This window comes from Triticum dicoccoides, chromosome 4A, assembly GCF_002162155.2.
Source record: "Triticum dicoccoides isolate Atlit2015 ecotype Zavitan chromosome 4A, WEW_v2.0, whole genome shotgun sequence".
Taxonomy (NCBI): Eukaryota; Viridiplantae; Streptophyta; class Magnoliopsida; order Poales; family Poaceae; genus Triticum; species Triticum dicoccoides.
Window position 1 is genome coordinate 364,241,028 of NC_041386.1, and position 19,581 is coordinate 364,260,608.

Here is a 19,581-nt window from a genome sequence, read left to right on the forward strand (position 1 = left end):
TCTCCAAGTGCAGTCCCACATATCAGTGAAGAGGCAAGCCGAAGCGCGTTCCGTTTTCCTGAGCCGTTTGCAGGGCAGAAAATGTGTGGGGTGCAATGCGACCGCGACAGGGGTGATGTGAGTGTACCGCCTTTTTTCCGTTTAAACTAGGTGCTTCGCCCCCAAAAAAACTTGGTGCTTCACGCGATGTATCGATACTACTGCTAGTAATCTGGTAATCTGACTAAAATGGCGCGGCCGGGTCTTTTCCCGCACGATATACTGGGAGGTTGGCTTAGTTGGGTATTTTAGGACGAGTAATGCTACACCTACGTAATCCCAGTTACATAATTAACGTAATGTGAAACATGTGAGCTGTTGATTGTAGATTGGGGGGAGGGAGGGGCCTACCACCATGAAAATCAGGGAGGAGAGAGAGAGAGGCAATTAACGTTAACCCTTTCGTTGGTTCCCGTAGATGTAGAAAGATGTGAAATGCGTGAATGTGTAGTGGACGTACTACTGGAGTGCCTAAGATAAATTGTGTATGTAGACCGTATGTGTTTATTTACTTCGCATGTTAGCTTTTTCTCGGTTCAATAAAAAGCTGAGTTGGTGATGATGGTGTGCCTATCATCCTGCAATATAGGCTGTCCGATCTATATCTAAAGGATAGGGAGGAAACTATGACAATTTACCCGCACTCCCCTCCATGAGATCTTGATGTTCCATCCAACGCACAGGCATGCTATATTATTGTGAAAGTTCATATACAGTGGCCGAGATTAATGCAAACACGGCAGATTTTCATTACATTTCAAACTTTTATAGGACAGAAAAATAAAAGAAACTCGACCCTAAACCTATTCTACGGTGGCGACTGACGTCCTCCATCGCTGATGAAGACGCGCGCCTTGAGGCCGAGGGCCTGTGCTTGGCTACAGAGGGGCGCGAGCTGGAGGGCGCCATCGCCCTTGCGCGCCGTTAGCGCGATCTTGACGACGCAGAGGCCAAGGCGTCGCTGGTGGCCTCTCGGGAGGCCCGATCTTGAGCCGCTGAGGAGGCCCGGGAAGCCGACCGGTAGCGAGAGGCGGCGGAGGAGCGGGCTCGGGAGCTCCTGGCCTAGTGCTACTCACTGGAGGAGCAACTGGAGCTGCGCGAGGCAGCCCTCGCGTCGATGAAGGTGGCCTCTGGCGACCCGGCAGAGCTCCAGAAGCGCGAGGAGGCGCTGACACTGGAAGCCGCCGAACGTACCCACGAGTACGAGCTTCTGGAGACGAGGGAGCGCTTAGTGACGCAGGCGGAGGATGATATCGCTGCAAAGGAAGCCCGTGTCCTGGAGGAGGTCGGACGTCGGGTGGCGATGGCGCGTTTGAACCTCGAGCACGAGTTCGAGGAGAAGGTGGGGTTGATCCGGGCCGAGGCTGAAGGCAGGACTGCCGCGTTGAGGGCCAAGCTGGAGGAGGCGACGCGGCGGGCCGATGCTTTCCGGGCCGCCCTTGAGGTGGCGCAAGGTGAGCTAACCACCTTTCAGGCCGAGGTGCTCCTTCTTCGCCAGCGGGTGGAGGAGGCTGAGGTCGTCGCGCGCCAGAATGCGGACGAGATACGTCAGCGGCAGATCCTGGAGCATGAGCACGGCCCCATGCTCACCACGCTCTGGGAGAGAGCCAACACAGCCTTGGGCAACATCTTCGAGGCGGCTGTTGGCGAGCCGCACGCAGTCAACTATGCCGGCAATCTTCAGTTCTTCACCGACGTGGTGACGCAGCTGGAGGCGCGGTCGGTCAGAGCTGACAGGTTGGTGGAGGAGAGGAGCCGCGCCCTGCTCGGGCACGCCTTTTCTCGCGTCTTCAGCCATCTCCGAAACATGGATCCCCACTTCGATTTCGACCCCGCCATCGCCCCAGTCCCCAAGGACGTCCGAGATGACCTGGCGCACTGGGTGGAAGACAATGTGGATGCTCTTATCAGGGCCTTTGCTTCAGACAACAATGGCATGATCGTGGCTGCCGACGAGGGCGGCGTGGTGAACGGCCCTGACACCGCTGGCGGCGACGCGGACAGCGATGGCGAGTTCAGCGACGCCAGCAACGGCTCGGGTGGTGCTCCTGAGAACGCATTAGGGGATTTATCCGACTGATTGTGCATCGTTCCTACTTCCTTTACCCTGCATGAATAGAACTCAGGTTTTGGCCTGATGGCTGTGAGAGCATTTTGGAGGGGGAGCCCCTCATGTAAAACTTGTGTTCATCGTATTAGTAGACGCTACATTGCCCATGCGCCCGCGCCAAGTGGTTGGCTTAAGCGACGCGCTGGTCGGCTAGTTTACCTTTGTCCCGTGCTGTCCCTAAGGTAGCTTGTGGGAGGCTGTGGTGTCCCGAGTGTTCCCTGATTGCATCCGTAGGACCTGCAGTAAAACACCCTCCTGAGAGGACGCGACGGCGGCAGACTGGGCTGCACGCAAGCTAGGCCTGACCCGGCTCGCGAGGGGCTCACGAGGGGAGGCAGCTGAGGCGAAGTGGTAACCAAAACACGAGGAATTGCTGGAACGAGACTCAGCACCCCTTCCCCGAACACACGCAAATCTCAAATTCGAATCCAACTTGAATCCAGCGGGGGAAAGCGACAACCAAAGGGAAAAGCAACGAAAGCAGACAAAAGGCCGCGTCCGGCACCTAATCTAGTCTTGGACATCTTCTCACCAGCACGGAGCTAAGTGCTGCCACTGGGCGTGGGAGGGAACCCTAGGGCCTGAGGCCGGCACCCCTAAGACTCTGGGGCGTGTATAGCCCCACTCATTATTACGTGAGAGTGTCATGGGGTGGCGAGCTTCACAGGCACTGGGCCTTCTTCACAGGAACCGGCCTTGCTTCATATCGCCAGACGAGGGCCCCGCCTTGTGCCACACTCTAGTGCCATCAACGACGACCAGAAACCAGGACGCCGCCGATGGGGTAGAGCGGTCGCCAGCGGTTCCCCCGAAGACCATGGGTCCTCCGCCAGGGGCAGGCCCTGAGGCACCTCCCTAGCAGAGGGCCTACCTCCTGAGAACACCTTGCTCCGAATGCCACGGTGGTGATGTCGGATCTCCGCCCCTCTCCTACAGCCCCCTGCGCTCTCCTCCCGAGGGGTAGGAGACTGTGGGAGCGGGGCTGCTGCTCGCTGTGGCGACCTGCACCTCCTGTGATCCATGATTAGCGTATGCTTGCTCTTGAGGAATTAGCGGTACCCGATAATCCTTGCCTCCAGCGTGGCCAATGGGACCGTCTCGGGGCTCCTGGAAGGGCTCAGCTTCTGGCGCCTTGTCCCCCCAGCTCAGGCTGAGGAGCGAGCCTTGTTCGCCTTGGTAAGGGTGTCCCTGGTCCATCATGAGGGGCACATATTCTTCCGGCGCCGTCATCCCGGAGGCCATGCCGTAGTGCTCTGCGTGCCACGCAGCTGTGCTTGACGCGCCCACCGTGGGGTGGTAGCCGGCTGTCCACTGGGGCCGCGGGTCGCGTCGAGTCCTTCTTCTTCGCGGACCAGGAGCCGGGGTAGCGCCGCTGTCGGTCCGGTGCCGACAGCTTCGCTGGCGTTGGAGTAGCCTTGGAGCTCGTGGGCGCGTGCGGAGCCCCCGCGCGGGCCGCCCTGGGCTTGAGATGGGAGCTGGGTGCAGAAGGGGTGAGCCCCTGAGGTGGCGAAGCCCAGGAGCTCTGCCACCCGTTCCAGCAGCACGTCGCGGCCGCCCTCCAGCAGCCTGCACTGCAGCAGCTCTCGGGCCACCGTGAGCGCGGCCCTCGAGTTCGCCTGTTCCCGGCGGGTGTACGGTGTCATGGTCGCGGCGTGATTGTAGGCCCTTGCTGCGGACCGCGCTTGCCGCGGTGTGAGAGCTATCGAAGCCTGTCCACATCGCCCGCGGCCCGCAGCGCCCTGCGGACTGTGAGCTGCCTAGGGCACGGGGTCGCCCGAGGCGAGCGGCTCTGCATGGGCGGGCCATGCCGCCCATGGATCCGGGTTGCCCGCTTGGTCGCCGGACATGGTGATGACGACACGATGGGGCACGAAGCGGTAGAAGGTGGATTCCGGCGCACCCCTACCTGGCACGCCAAATGTCAGATATCGGGTTCCGGCAGACCCTTGAGGTTCGAACACTGGGGTGCGCGCGGAGATTTCGCCTCCTACCTACCTGCACCCCTCCACCTCACTAAGATCTAAGCTAAGGAAAGAGCAACACAAGAGACACAGCGTTTATACTGGTTCGGGCCACCGTTGTGGTGTAATACCCTACTCCAGTGTGTGGTGTGGTGGATTGCCTCTTGGGCTGATGATGATGAACGATACAAGGAAGAACAGCCTCGCGAGGGTCTGCTCTTTGCTGGGGGGGGGGGACAAACTGCTAGGAGGTGTTCAGTCACCCTTCTCTCTCTCTAATTTCGATCTGATCCTTGATCCTAGATCTCCGTCTCTAACCTTCCTTTTACCTCGAACCCGACCCTCTATCCTTGTGGGTGGATGGTCCTATTTATAGGAAATGGCCATGGGCCTCTTCCCAAATATTGAGCGGGAAGGGCGCCAACGATTGGCCATTTTGAAGGGGAACATCTAGTACACTTATCCTGACTAAAGTTGGTCCTCGCCAGCATAAAGCTCTGGTGGTGACGCCGTCTTGGGCTCCACGATGACCTCCGTCTTGCGGTCCTCCTAGTCTTGGTCTTGTTGCACCGAAACGGCAACCTTTGCCTGATGCCTCGGTACTCCGCGGCTGCGCTTGCCCCATTTGCACCAAAGGGGAAAGGAGGACACTGCACGGGCTGGCGCCCGCCTGGCGCCCTTGGTCGTCATGGCTTGCATCACGGGCACCTCATGAGGTACCCCGCCTTGATCTCTCCGCCTCCTCGCGTGCCAGCCTGGTGAGGCCGTGCCTGAGGAAGCTCCGTGTCGTCCGTCCCGCGAGGCTTGGCCCCTCGCGAGGGTCTTGGGTCTGTGTTGATGAAGATGGGCCGTGCTGGGCCCCCCTTTGAGCCACGCCGCAGGCAGGCAAGTCTGGGGACCCCCATTCCCAGAACGCCGACAGCGGAGGACAACCATGGGGCGGAGACACACGTCGGCAGCTATGGCTTTCTCGCGTCGGTAGCCAAAGATGATGAGGCCATCTCATTCCGCGAGGAGTGATAGTTTTTCTTTGTGTTGTTGTTTTTAGGGATCTTTTGTTGTGTAAGAACATATATTGTTATGCAAGTCGCCTGACTTTCATCATTTGGGTCAGTCTACCATTTCAGGCGGTTGGATGAATATCCTATGTCTCCTAACCCTTCTTCCTCACCTCTTCTTCTTCCCCAACAAACCACTGCACGGGCTGTATGGATCCTCCCGAACATGCGGTTGGATAAACATACTGTATGAACGAAAATTATGTGTCAGCGGTAGGGTGGCTGAGTTTGGTTTGATCACATGCAGTAGCACGTGTCAGTGAGGGTGTGTCCCCTTGGTTGGGTTTGCGGCGTGCAGGAGCGACTATGTGAGGATGCGGTGCGACCGCGGCGTGCAGGAGCGACTGTGTGAGGGTGCGGTGTGACCGCGACAGCCGTGCGCAAAGTGTACCACCTTTTCATTTTGAAAACTTTAGGCAAGCTTGGCAAAAATGTGTGGCAAAGTATGGCAATGCGAGGCCTAGACCCAAACAGGATACAAGTATGTACGTACTAGGAGTACTAGTGTTAAAAAGGCGGGGTTTTCCTTCGCGGGATTAATCGATACAAGTCCTCGTTTGACATGTGAATTAATGCGTATTTTTTTCTCCAAATCCCAAAGAGCTAACCATGTCACTCCTCATCGCTTGATTAATGCAGCACCATGCAAACCAACCTTCTCACTTTCGCATGCATGCAATGGTATATTAATGTCCTTGGTTGCTATTACGAGGCAAACCCCATCAATTTTGCCTGTATTAGTGTTAGTGGCCTTTTGCAAATTGTAATTTTGATATACTGGCCTTGTGTACAAAAATAGAGGTAGTAAGTATTTTAATCCCTTCCCCATTGTGGTGACGTCGACGATATCTCGAACGTTGTGGTTTGGCGAAGTGTGTTCGATGGAGAACACGATTGAGGGAGACCATAGTAAGTCATTCGCAAGTGCCGCCTGCAAGCCGAGACAACCGCTTTATTTGCATACAGGAAGTCCGTTGAACCAGCTTAGTGTGGTGAAATGTACTTGTACTACTAGTACACAATAGCGTCGTCCACCCAGCTTAGTGTGGTGAGATGGTTTCTCGAATAAGATGATGGAGAAGCAGAGTCAGCGAAGAGTGAAATAATGGTTGCTTCATCCGTGCTTTGTGATTTGATGCCTCACTGCTTTGTGATTTGTGATAGAAGGGACATGGGAGTAGACTTTGTGATCTATATTGTACATGCGTCCAAGCACGGGAGAAAGAGGAGAGATGCTGCATTTTTATATTCCTTCCATCAATCAATCAGGGAGCTTTGGCAGCACCGTCCACAATGGTTCCCATCGATGCCAAAAGCTATTTTCACATTTGGCTGCACATTGTGGATGCCCTTAACTGTACCACTTGGTTTTGCTCCTGTGTGCTATCTATACAAATCTCAATTATATTGAGTTAAAAAATTATAGAATCAAGATTAGTAAAAAGGAGGTGATTTTGCCGCGCGGATGGTGGGTGAGGTTTCTTATTTTTAGAGGACGTTGGCCTGGCGGTTTGCTAACATGCGGTCCCACGTGTCAGTGCTTTACCAAGCCGATCCGCGTCCCGCATGAGGCAGAACCACGGCAGAAGCAACACATGGTTAACTTGAAGAAGATGAGGGAGAAGCGGATTCAGCAACGAGTGAAATGATGGCTGCTTCATCCCTCCAACTACTTTTTTAGTAGTATTACTTCGTCCCTCCAACTTAACTGCGGGAAAGGTGCAGCTTTGTGATTTGACGCCTCATTGTTCATTACTACCCTGGTGCCATGACTGGGGTGCTTCACCCCTACTGCTTTGCACTATATTTTGGTATGGCACGTGGACCAGAACATTTATGAAAGTGAGCGCTCCACTCTTAGGCCGGAGGAGTACACGACACGGTGGCCCAGTGAACTGTTACTTGTATTGTATAGTACTATAGTACTATAGTTTTGCTGTTTCGCCCGATCCATCGATACAAACCTGATTAAACAGGAAAGGGCGGGATTTTTCCCGTGTGGTAGATGATACTGGCCATATATTCCAAAGTCAATTTTAATGTATACAAACTGAATAATTAAGTAACAATATGATATCTAGTAAAACTAAAAACACATATGATTTATTGTGTTAGAGTGTAGTAGTAGTACTGTATTGCATAGTTGTTAGATGTAACATGCGAGAATGTATAGAGATGTAGTTTTGGAGGGCTTACATAGGGAAAAGTTTAATACGGTCACCGGACTTCAAAATACGCTCATTACGATCACTATATACATTTTGCGGTGATTATACGGTCACTTGCTCATCGTTCAGCATCGGATTGCACACTGTTGACCAGCCAAATAGTCTGCGCGGAACCATGTTGACTAGTTAAATTAACCATGTTCCTTGTGGGTCCCACATGTTAGTTCGCATAGGAAAAAGGTCAGATAAACACAAATTTATGCAGACGCGACAAGACTCCAACCCATGCGAGAGAACCACCTCGTTGTGTATGTGTCTGTCAGGGCCTGATGTGTGCGCATGCCGTGTAGGTTGAGCACTTGAGCGTGAGAGTGTGTGTTGGTCGTGTGGTGTGTGCATGCATGCGTGCGTGGCTACGTGGCTGCGTGTGTACGTGTGAGTGTTGCGTGCGTGCGTGGATGCATGTGTTCGTGTCAGTGTTGCATGCATGCAGTTCGTGTGCATGCGTGCGTGTGTGTATAATCACCACAACAGCTCATGTATGTTAAAATAGATAGCTCCGGATACCAATACAAGGCCACCTTGTCCGCTGTGCCCGCGGTCATGACTTCGAACCACCGTCCAATATTTTTGTGTCATTTGTTTTGATGCTTACTAGCAAGATGCCTGTGCATTGCACGTAACATCAAGATGCATTTGTATGACTAGTTTACCTTGTGAGAGAAAAGGATAAACGAGGGAAGGCCTTATTTGCAAATGTGGAGAGGTGTGTGGGTACCTTTTTGCAAAATTTCCATAGTTTCCTTCTTATCCGTCAGATATAAATCGGACGGCCTATATTGCAGGATGGCAGGCACACCATCATCACCAACTCTGTTTTTATAAGAGTGTAGAGAAGATACAAGCCGATAGGTGGGCCCAATGGTAGTGAGATAATGTGATGCAACACTAGAGGTGCCACGTGGAGCATTTAACTGGTCGACTAGTCATGTCTTGAGAAAATACAGAGCTGTACGGTGAGCCCGTGACTGTATAATAACCACAAAACATAAATGGTGACCATAATGAGTGGATTCTGATGTCCAATGTACGTATCGTGCTTTCGCTTCAAATACAATGATCATCACTGTAAATATCGTGAGAGAAAGATGAAACATGTGTGAATGTGCTGGGGGCGTAGTTTTAGAGGACCTGGAGATAGTTTGTGTGCGTACGTGAAAGGGGCGTAGAGGGGTGATACGTCTCCAACGTATCTATAATTTTTTATTGTTCCATGTTGTTATATTATCAATCTTCGATGTTTTATGATCATTTTATAGTCATTTTATATCATTTTGGTACAAACCTATTGACATAGTGCCAAGTACCAGTTGCCGTTTTTTCCACGTTTTTTACATCGCAGAAAATCGATATCAAACGGAGTCCAAATGCCCTGAAACTTTACGGAGAATTTTTATGGGCTAGAAGTAACACAACGGGGCCTAGTTGCGCCTGAGGGGTGCCCTGAGGGGGGCACAACCCACCAGGGCGCGCCAGGAGGCCCAGGCATGCCCTGGTGGGTTGTGCCCACCTCGGGTGCCCCCTAGACCGCCTATTTTCTCTATAAATATCCCAATATTCCAGAAACCCTAGAGAAAGCGACAAAATATTCATCCAGCTGCCGCAGAGTCCAGAACCACCAGATCCAATCTAGACACCATCTCGGATGGGGTTCACTAGCTCCATTAGTGCCTCTCCGATGATGCGTGAGTAGTTCTTTGTAGACCTTCGGGTCCGTAGTTAGTAGCTAGATGGCTTCCTCTCTCTCATTGATTTCTCAATACAATGGTCTCTTGGAGATCCATATGATGTAACTCTTTTGTGGTGTGTTTGTTGGGATCTGATGAACTTTGAGTTTATGATCAGTTATATCTATTTATATCCATGAAAGTTATTTGAGTTTCTTTGATCTCTTATATGCATGATAACTTATAGCCTCGTATTTCTTCTCTGATATTTGGGTTTTGTTTGGCCAACTTGATCTATTTACCTTGCAATTGGAAGAGGTGCTTTGTAGTGGGTTCGATCTTACGGTGCTTGATCCTAGTGACATAAAGGGAAACGACACATATGTATCGTTGCTACTCAGGATAAAACGATGGGGTCTATCTCTACATAGATAGATCTTGTCTACATCATGTCATTGTTCTTATTGCATTACTCCGTTTCTCCATGAACTTAATAAACTAGATGCATGCTGGATAGCGATCGATGTGTGGACTAATAGTAGTAGATGCAGGCAGGAGTCGGTCTACTAATCTTGGACGTGATGCCTATATAATGGTCATTGCCTGGATATCGTCATAATTATTTGAAGTTCTATCAATTTCCCAATAGTAATTTTTTTACCAACCGTTTGCTATTTTTCTTGAGAGAAGCCACTAGTGAAACCTACGGCCCCCGGGTCTTCTTTCTCATATATTTCTCTTTGCGATCTACTTTTCTCTTGGATTTATTTTCAGATCTATTAAACCAAAAATACAAAAATACCTTGCTGCAATTTGTCTTTATTTATTTTATTTAGCGTTTGATCTATCAATTTACTACAACCTTATCTCACGTTTGTTTGCCACTTGAGGCGCCGTACCCCGAAAGGGATTGACAACCCCTTTAACACCTCGGGTTGCGAGGATTTGTTATCTGTGTGCAAGAGATGTTTACGTCGTGTTCCTTGGTTCTCCTACTATTTCGATAACCTTGGTTCCATATCTAAGGGAAATACCTACAACCATTGTGCTGCATCATCCCTTCCTCTTTAGGGAAATACCGACGTAGCTTCAAGCAACATCAAAAGAAATTTATGGCGCGTTGCTGGGGAGGATCTTAAACATATGCCAGGTTCCTAATCACAAATCTCATCTCCTCGCAATTTACATTATTTTCCATTTGCCTCTTGTTTTCCTCTCCCCCACTTCACAAAAATTTGTCGTTTTATTCGCCTCTCTTATTTTCATTTGCCATTTTGTTGTCGGATATGTTTTTGAGTGCAATATTGTTGCGTAGTCATCATGACTCAAGAGGACACCAAGTTATGTGATTTCTCAAATACAAAAAACAATGATTTTATTGGCACTTCGATTGCTCCTCCCACCACTAGTGCGGAGTCTTGTGATATTAATACTGCTTTGTTGAATCTTGTTATGAAAGATCAATTTTCTGGTACTCCTAATGAGGATGCCACGTCCCATCTTAATGCCTTCGTGGAATTATACGATATGCAAAATATAAAAGATGTGGACAATGATGTGGTGAAGATGAAATTATTTTCATTTTCCTTGCGTGATTCTGCAAAAAATTGGTTCTCTTCTTTGCGTCACAATAGTATCAATTCTTGCAATAAGTGCAAAGATTCTTTTATCACTAAGTATTTTCCTCCCACAAATATTATTTCCCTTAGAACACAGATCATGAATTTCAAGCAACTTGAACATGAGCATGTTGCACAATCTTGGGAAATGATGAAAATGATGCTAAGGAATTGCCCAACACAATCTTTGGATGATCATACAACATTTTTATGCAGGGTTGAATTTTGTTTCTCGTAATTTGGGTGAAGCCACCAAATTGGTTGATAATATTATGGCAAATTATTCTCAATGGCATACTGAAAGGGCTCGTACTAGTAAAAAGTTAATTCGGTTGAAGAAATTTCTTCTTTGAGTGAAAAATTGGTGCTCTTGTGAAATTGGTTGCTAGTAGAAGTGCTCCTATTGATCTTAATGATATGCCTTTGTCTACTTTGATTGAGCAAAATAGTGATGCCATAGATGTGAATTTTATCTCTCGAAATAATTTCAACAACAATGCTTATAGAGGTAATTTTAATCCTAGGCCTTTTCCTAGTAATTCCTCCAATAATTATGGTAATTCCTATGTAAATCAATCTTATAATATTATGGAATACCTCTGATCTTGAGAGTAATATTAAAGAATTTATCAATACACAAAAGGTTTTCAACACTTCCATAGAAGAAAAGTTGAGTAAGATTGATGATTTGTCTAGAAGTGTTCATAGAATTGCTCATGATGTGGAAAATCTCAAGATGGAAATTGTTGTGCCTAAAGTAGATGAATCAATTAATGCTCTATATGTTTCTAGGGATGAAAGTAAGAAAATAACCGCAATGCTTAGAGCTAAAAGAGAATTTTTTAAAAAGTGTTTTCTGGTGATTTCTTTCGCAAAAGTGATGAAGATCTTAAAATGATTGGTGTTTCTTCTATTGATTCTTTGTTTAGTAAAGTTAAGATTGATGAAAAATGTACTGGATAAGAGTCAAATTTAGGTAGAAGGCATCCCAATATTTCGGAGGGTGAAAATCTTGTTGAGAAAATGGATGAAAGTGGGTTTGGAGAGGTCAAAACTTTAACTAGTGATGTGTCCACTCTTTTGGATTACAAAGACTTTAATTATGATAGTTGCTTTTTGATTGATTGTATTTCTTTGTTGCAATCCATGATAAATTCACCCCATGCTTATGAACAAAATAAAGCTTTTACTAAACATATTGTTGATGCTAAAAATTGGAATTACACGTTTCAATTCCTAGAAAATTGCATGATGAATGGGAACCTACTATCGAAGTCAAGATTAAAAATTATGAGTGTTTTGCTTTGTGTGACTTGGGTGCTAGTGTTTCTACAATTCCAAAATCTTTATGTGATGAGCTTGGTCTTACTAATCTTGAAGGATGTTCTTTGAATTTGCACTTGGCGGATTCTACTATTAAAAAGCCTATCGGAAGAATCAATGATGTTCTTATTCTTGCAAATAGGAATTATGTGCCCACAGATTTTATTGTTCTTGATATCGATTACAATCCGTCTTGTCCAATTATTCTTGGTAGTCCATTTTTACGCACTATCGATGTCGTGATTGATATGAAAGAAGGCAATATTAAGTTCAAATTTCCTTTGAGGAAGGGTATGGAACACTTTCCAAAACTACAATTAAGTCACCTTATGAATCAATCATGAGGGATTATTATGGATCTCGAACCAAAGATGACAAAACTTAGATCCTTGCTTTATGCCTAGCTAAGGGCGTAAAACTATAGCTCTTGTTGGGGGCAACCCAATGAATAAATTTTATTTTTGCTTTCGCTTTCTGTTCTTGAGTTCTATTATGATTGTGTTTTTTGTGTTTTAATTAGTGTTTGTGCCAAGTATGCCTTTAGGATCTTCTTGGGTGATAGTTGTTTGATCTTGCTGAAAAAACAGAAACTTTTACGCCCACGAAACTAATTTTTGTTTTTTAACAGAGAGCAATAAAATACTAATTCCACTTGTAGTAGATCAATATAGAAATTTATCAGGTCGTCCTAATTGTTCAGAATTTTTGGAGTTACAGAAGTATTTGAAATAGTCAGATTGCTACAGACTGTTCTGTTTTAACAGATTCTGTTTTTTTTGTGTTGTGTGCTTATTTTGATGGCTCTATGGTTTTCTTTGATGAGTTTTTGCCACAGAAAAGTTGGAATAAAGTAGATATAATACAAAAACAAAATACTAATTGCTTTTATACAGTACTTATAGTAGTGGTTTGCTTTCTTATACTAACGGATCTCACGAAGGTTTTGTTGAGTTTTGTGTGATTGAAGTTTTCAAGTTTTGGGATATCTTATGATGGATGAAGTAAGGATGGAAGAGCATAAGCTTGAGAATTCCCCACCATCCCAAACTATTATCCAAAAATGAGCAACCAACTAAGCTTGGGGATGCCCCCGAGTGGCATCCCCGCTTTCTTCCAACGACCATCGGTATTTTACTTAAAACTATATTTTTATTCGTCACATGATATGTCTTTTGCTTGGAGCATCTTGTATGATATGAGTCTTTGCTTGTTCTATTTTGAGTTTTAAGTCATCAATCTGTGTTGGACACACCTATTTGAGAGAGCCAAAATTACGTGATGACTTGTTAGAATTGCTCTCTATGCTTCACTTAAATTTTTACGAGCAATGGACTTGCTCTAGTGCTTCATTTATATCTTTTTGAGCCTGGTGTGTTTTAGTATTTTTGAATAAATTCTCACTTGCTTCACTTTGATTTATTTGAGAGTCATTAAAATTTTCAAGAAATTCTCTCTTGCTTCACTTAAATTAATTTGAGAGAAATAAAATTTTATTATGCTCATGATCTTCACTTATATTTGTTGGAGCTTGTCCAAAGCAACACATGCAAATTAGACCCAAAGTGATAGATATCCAAGAAGGATATAATAAAAACTTTCATGAAGATCATTGGATAAAATAAACTTGATTCTTAGTAATAGTTTGGAGATATGATGATGTGACATGTGAGTTATGTTGGTGAGTAATTATGAAGAATCAAGTTTATGAGGGCCCTTCTTTTACTTTATGAAAATTTTATTTTGAGTCTCCATCCTCTCTTATAAAAGCACCAACTAGGAGGCAATATGATCGTACTTAAGTATTGAGTGTAGCTAATATTCAAGTGTGTTTCATGAATGGCTCAATGTTTGAGCATGATGGGCTTGGGATAACTTATTTTTGAGTAGATATTTTGAAAGACATGGTTGCTTGTTGATATGCTTGAGTATCTAAATTATCATGTCAAAACTAGACTATTGCTTTGAACAACTAAGAGTCCAAATGTCCATTCTATAAAGAAAAGAATATGATATGAGATGATAGGCAGCAGTCCACATCAAAAATTCTGTTTTTAACACTTACCTACTTGAGGACAAGTAGGAGTAAAGCTTGGGGATGCTGATCAGTCTCCAATGTATCTATAATTTTTGATTGTTCCATGCTGTTATATTATCAATCTTGGATGTTTTATAATCACTTTATATCATTTTTTCGTACTAACCTATTGACATAGTGCCAAGTACCAGTTGCTGTTTTTTCCATGTTTTTTTACATCGTAGAAAATCAATATCAGACGGAGTCCAAATGCCCCGAAACTTTACAGAGCATTTTTATGGGCCAGAAGGAACACAACGGGCCCTGGATACGCCTAGGGGTGCCCTGAGGGGGGCACAACCCACCAGGGCGCGCCAGGAGGCCCAGGCGCGCCCTGGTGGGTTGTGCCCATCTCGGCTGCCCCCTGGACCGCCTCTTTACTCTATAAATACCCCAATATTCCAGAAACCCTAGAGGGAGCTACGAAATATTCATCAAGCCGCCGCAAAGTCTGGAACCACGAGATCCAATCTAGACACCATCTCGGATGGGGTTCACCACCTCCGCTGGTGCCTATCTGATGATGCGTGAGTAGTTCTTTGTAGACCTTCGGGTCCGTAGTTAGTAGCTAGATGGCTTCCTCTCTCTCGTTGAATTCTCAATACAATGGTCTCTTGGAGATCCATATGATGTTACTATTTTTGCGGTATGTTTGTTTGGATCTGATGAACTTTGAGTTTATGATCAGTTATATCTTTTTATATCCATGAAAGTCATTTGAGTTTCTTTGATCTCTTATATGCATGTTTGCTTATAGCCTCGTATTTCCTCTCCGATATTTGGGTTTTGTTTGGCCAACTTGATCTATTTATATTCCAATGGGAAGAGGTGCTTTGTAGTGGGTTTGATCTTACGGTGCTTGATCCCAGTGACAGAAAGGGAAACAACATGTTTGTATCATTGCTACTAAGGATAAAATGATGGGGTCTATCTCTACATAGATAGATCTTGTCTACATCATGTCATCGTTCTTATTGCATTAATTTGTTTCTCCATGAACTTAATACACTAGATGCATGCTGGATAGTGGTCGATGTGTGGAGTAATAGTAGTAGATGCATGCAAGAGTCGGTCTACTAATCTTGGACGTGATGCCTATATAATGATCATTACCTAGATATCGTCATAATTATTTGAAGTTCTATCAATTGCCCAACAGTAATTTGTTTACCCACCATTTGCTATTTTTCTCGAGAGAAGCCACTAGTGAAACCAACGGCCCCCGGGTCTTCTTTCTCATATATTGGCCTTTGCGATCTACTTTTATCTTGTATTTATTTTCAGATCTATTAAACCAAAAATCCAAAAATACCTTACTGCAATTTTTCTTTATTTATTTTGTTTTGCGTTTGATCTATCAATTTACTACAAATTTATCTCACGTCTGTTTGCCACTTGAGGCGCCATACCCCGAAAGGGATTGACAACCCCTTTAACACGACGGGTTGCGAGGATTTGTTATCTATGTGCAGGGGTTGTTTACGTTGTGTTGTTTGGTTCTCCTACTAGTTCGATAACCTTGGTTTCATATCTGAGGGAAATACCTACCGCCGCTGTGCTGCGTCATCCCTTCCTCTTTGGGGAAAAACTGACAAAGCTTCAAGCGACATCAAGGGGGTGTATGCGATGGAGAGAGATGCTCTTTGTTTCTCTTTATTATGACTAACTTTATATATAGTATAAAAATATAGAAATTCAATATGCGGAATAAATATCATTGTGGGCACCATGCAATGCAAATTAACGTTCATACTCCTCCATATAACTTTGTAATCTTATATATATATATATATATATATATATATGTAGAAATTCTAAAATAATTTTTTGGCCACACTTTATTCAAAAGGAATGTTCTATGCGAAGTAAACATGAAGAGAGGACTTTTTAGATCAATGTGGTACGTGATTTAACATGTGTGAATGTGTAGTTGATGTATTTGGCAGGGCCTAGAGAGGTATGTGTGTCTATTACGTATTCGAGAGAGGCATGGATAGAGGGGCCAGCAGGGGAGGGGGCGTGGGAGAGATAGCACAAGAAATGAGAGAGGTCTAGAGAGAGAGAGAGAAGAAGAATATGATGTCTGAGAGATTCCCTTGAGTGTGTATATGCAACGGGGAGGGGATAGAGGCATGATGTCGCTTGAAGCTACGTCGGTATTTCCCCAAAGAGGAAGGGATGATGTAGCATAGGGGCGGTAGGTATTTCCCTCAGATATGAAACCAAAGTTATCGAACAAGTAGGAGAACCAAGAAACACAACGTAAACAGCCCCTGCACACCAATAACAACCACTCGCAACCCGACGTGTTAAAGGGGTTGTCAATCCCGTCGGGTAACGGCGCCAGAAATTGGTGCGCGGACGGGAGTAAGTTGTAATATATTGAATTAATAGATCGCAAATAAAATAAAGTGCAGCAAAGTATTTTTGGGTTTTTGGTTTAGTATATCTGAAAATAAAAGCAAATAAAAGTATATAGCAAAGGCAAATAATATGAGGAAGATGACCCGGGGGCCGTAGGTTTCACTAGTGGCTTCTCTTGAGAAAAATAGCAAACGGTGGGTAAACAAATTACTGTTGGGAAATTGATAGAACTTCAAATACTCATGACAATATCCAGGCAATGATCATTATATAGGCATCACATCCAAGATTAGTAGATCGACTCCTGCCTGCATCTACTACTACTACTCCACACATCGACTGCTATCCAGCATGTATCTAGTGTATTAAGTTCATGGAAAAACGGATTAATGCAATAAGAATGATGACATGATGTAGACAAGATCTATCTATGTAGAGATAGACCCCATCGCTTTATCCTTAGTAGCAACGATACATACGTGTCGTTTCCTTTTCTGTCACTAGGATCAAGCACCCTAAGATCGTACCCGCTACAAAGGACCTCTTCCCATTGAAAGATAAATAGATCAAGTTGGCCAAAAAAACCAAATATCGGAGAAGAAATACGAGGCTATAAGCAATCATGCATATAAGAGATCAAAGACACTCAAATAACTTCTGTGGTGTCGGCGTTCAGGGAACGGGGGTCCCCGGACTTGCCTGCCTACAGCCCGCGTCGTGGCTGAGCCAGCAAGCCGTACGACCCGTCTTCACCAACAAAGCATCCTAGACCCTCGCGAGGCGGACGATGCAAGACCTCCTCTGGAGTGGCCTAGCTAGGTAGGCTCACGAGGAGCGGAGATATCAAACCAAGGCAAACCTCACAAGGCTCTCGTGACGTGATCCATGACGATCGGCACCAGGCGGGCGCCAGCGTGCGCAGCGTCCTTGTTTCCTCTTTGGTGCAAAGGGGGCAAGCGCAGCCGCAGAGTACCGATGCATCTGGCAAAGGTTTCCATTCCGGTGCAACAAGACCAAGACCACGGACTACAAGACGGAGGTCATCGTGGAGCCCAAAGCAGCGTCACCACCAGAGCTTTGTGCAGGCGAAGACTACTTTTGTCAGGATAGCTTGTACTAGTTGTCCCCATTCAAAATAGCCCACCATTGTTGGCTCCCTTCCCGCTCGATATTTGGGAAGAGGACCAGGGCCTCTATAAATAGGACTAGCCACCACAGTGGATGGGGGATCACCTCATCTTAGCTAGAGGAGATCATCAGAGATCGAGAGACACACCACAAGCTCACACGCGCAAGAACACATCAACCTCAGGAGGTTGTTCTCCCCTTGTATTGTTCATCATCAGCCCAATAGGCAATCCACCACCACACTTGAGTAGGGTATTACACCACAACAGTGGCCCGAACTAGTATAAACCCCGTGTCTTTCTGTGTTGTGAGTTTGCCGAGTTCGTCCGCAAGATCTTAGTGAGCTAGAGCGTAGATCGATAGGAGGGGAAGACTTCGCACGCACCCTAGTGTTCGAACCATAAGGGTTTGCTGGAGCCCCACATCCGACATTAAGCGCGCTAGGTAGGGGTGTGCCATAGCTTTCTTTCCGTCGCTCCGTCGCTTCGTCGTCCCCATGGCGGATGCTCGCCGTGCTCGAGCTGAGCGTCGGGCTGCTCTGGCCGCCCACGTCGCTCAGACGGCTCCCGTCGGCGGGCCACCTCGTCGTTCTTCATCCCCCACCGCCAACGCTGCCACCGGCCCGGTGAGGAACGAGCAGCAGGCATCCTTGCAGCATCCTTCGGTGCGGCAAGGCGGCCGCACCGCTACTCCATCACTCACCCCTGCCGGTTCTTCGTCTCACGCGCACCACGCTCCCATGGAGGCACGGGCTGCGCTCATCGTGGCAAACGAGCTCCTGCATTACCGCCCCGTTGACGACGTCTATGAGGAGTGGCTCGACCGAATCGCCGAGCTTGTCCGTGCCGCAGGGGGCTCTTTGGCGCCATCCCGTTCTCTGCCTCCACCTCAGCCAACCGCGGGCGATGGGGCTCATGGCGTGCCTCCACCGCCTCGACCCCAAGACGGTGCCTTGGCACCAAGGCGTGCGCCTCCATGGCGTGATCCACCGCACTCGGTGCCCGCGCGTGAAGAAAGGAGCTGCCAAGAAATCTTGTGGTCGTGAGAAGCTGCACCGGTGCTCCCCGCGCCACCTCGTCAAGACCGCGCGCCGCCTGCAGAGGCGCAGCGCAGACCTCGCTAAGATCAAGCTCCGCCTCTGAAGCGGGCCCCGGCAACCACGGCCGGCTGCCGCGCCTTCTGTCACACCCTAGCTAGCCATGCATTAGAGTGTTGCATCATGTTTATTCTTTCATCAGAAACTTGAAATGGGGATGACAGAACCCCCAGTCCCCTCTGAAACCAACTAGGGTTTACTAAAATAATTTTCAATGAACCTGAAATGCCCTTCTAAAATGTCCATCATTTTTGTCTTGGTTCAGAACCTCTGCCAAAAGTGGTGCACATTTTCCTAGGCCATCTTAGGGTTTTTGAATTAATTCATAAATATTTGAATTTGGGCATTTAAAATTATATAAAATATTTAAATGCTCAAATACCTCCAAACTAAAATGTTTCATGTTGGAAATAATCCAGCTATGGACCAGGAGTGATTTGGTGATTTTTGAAGTTGCCTAGGTATTTTATTTAATTCAACAAAGTTGCAGAAGTATTAGAAAAACAGAAAACAGAAGAAAATGAAAAAAACTTACCTGGCGCCTGCCCCGGCCCACCTGCCGGCCCAGCCCAGCACCGCTCCAGCGAGCTGCTTGCCGGCCAGGCAGGCAGGCAGGTGCCCGATGGCGACCGCGGCGTGCGCCACGCACCTGCTCGCCGCCTCGCCGCTCCCCTCGCCAGGTGACGTCGAGGATCGGTCTCTCTCTCTCCCCCGAACCCCCCAGACACCCCCTCTCCTTTCCAGCTCCTCCCCCTCGCACGCCCCAACCATGGCCGACGCCATCGCCGCCACCCCCTCGCCGTAGCCACGCCCTCCGACCACCCCACGCCGTCTCACCGTGTCCAGGAGCTCCGCCGCTGTCCACTTCATCGAGCAGCCGAGCCCCGAGTGCTCGCAACGCCCGAGACCACCGC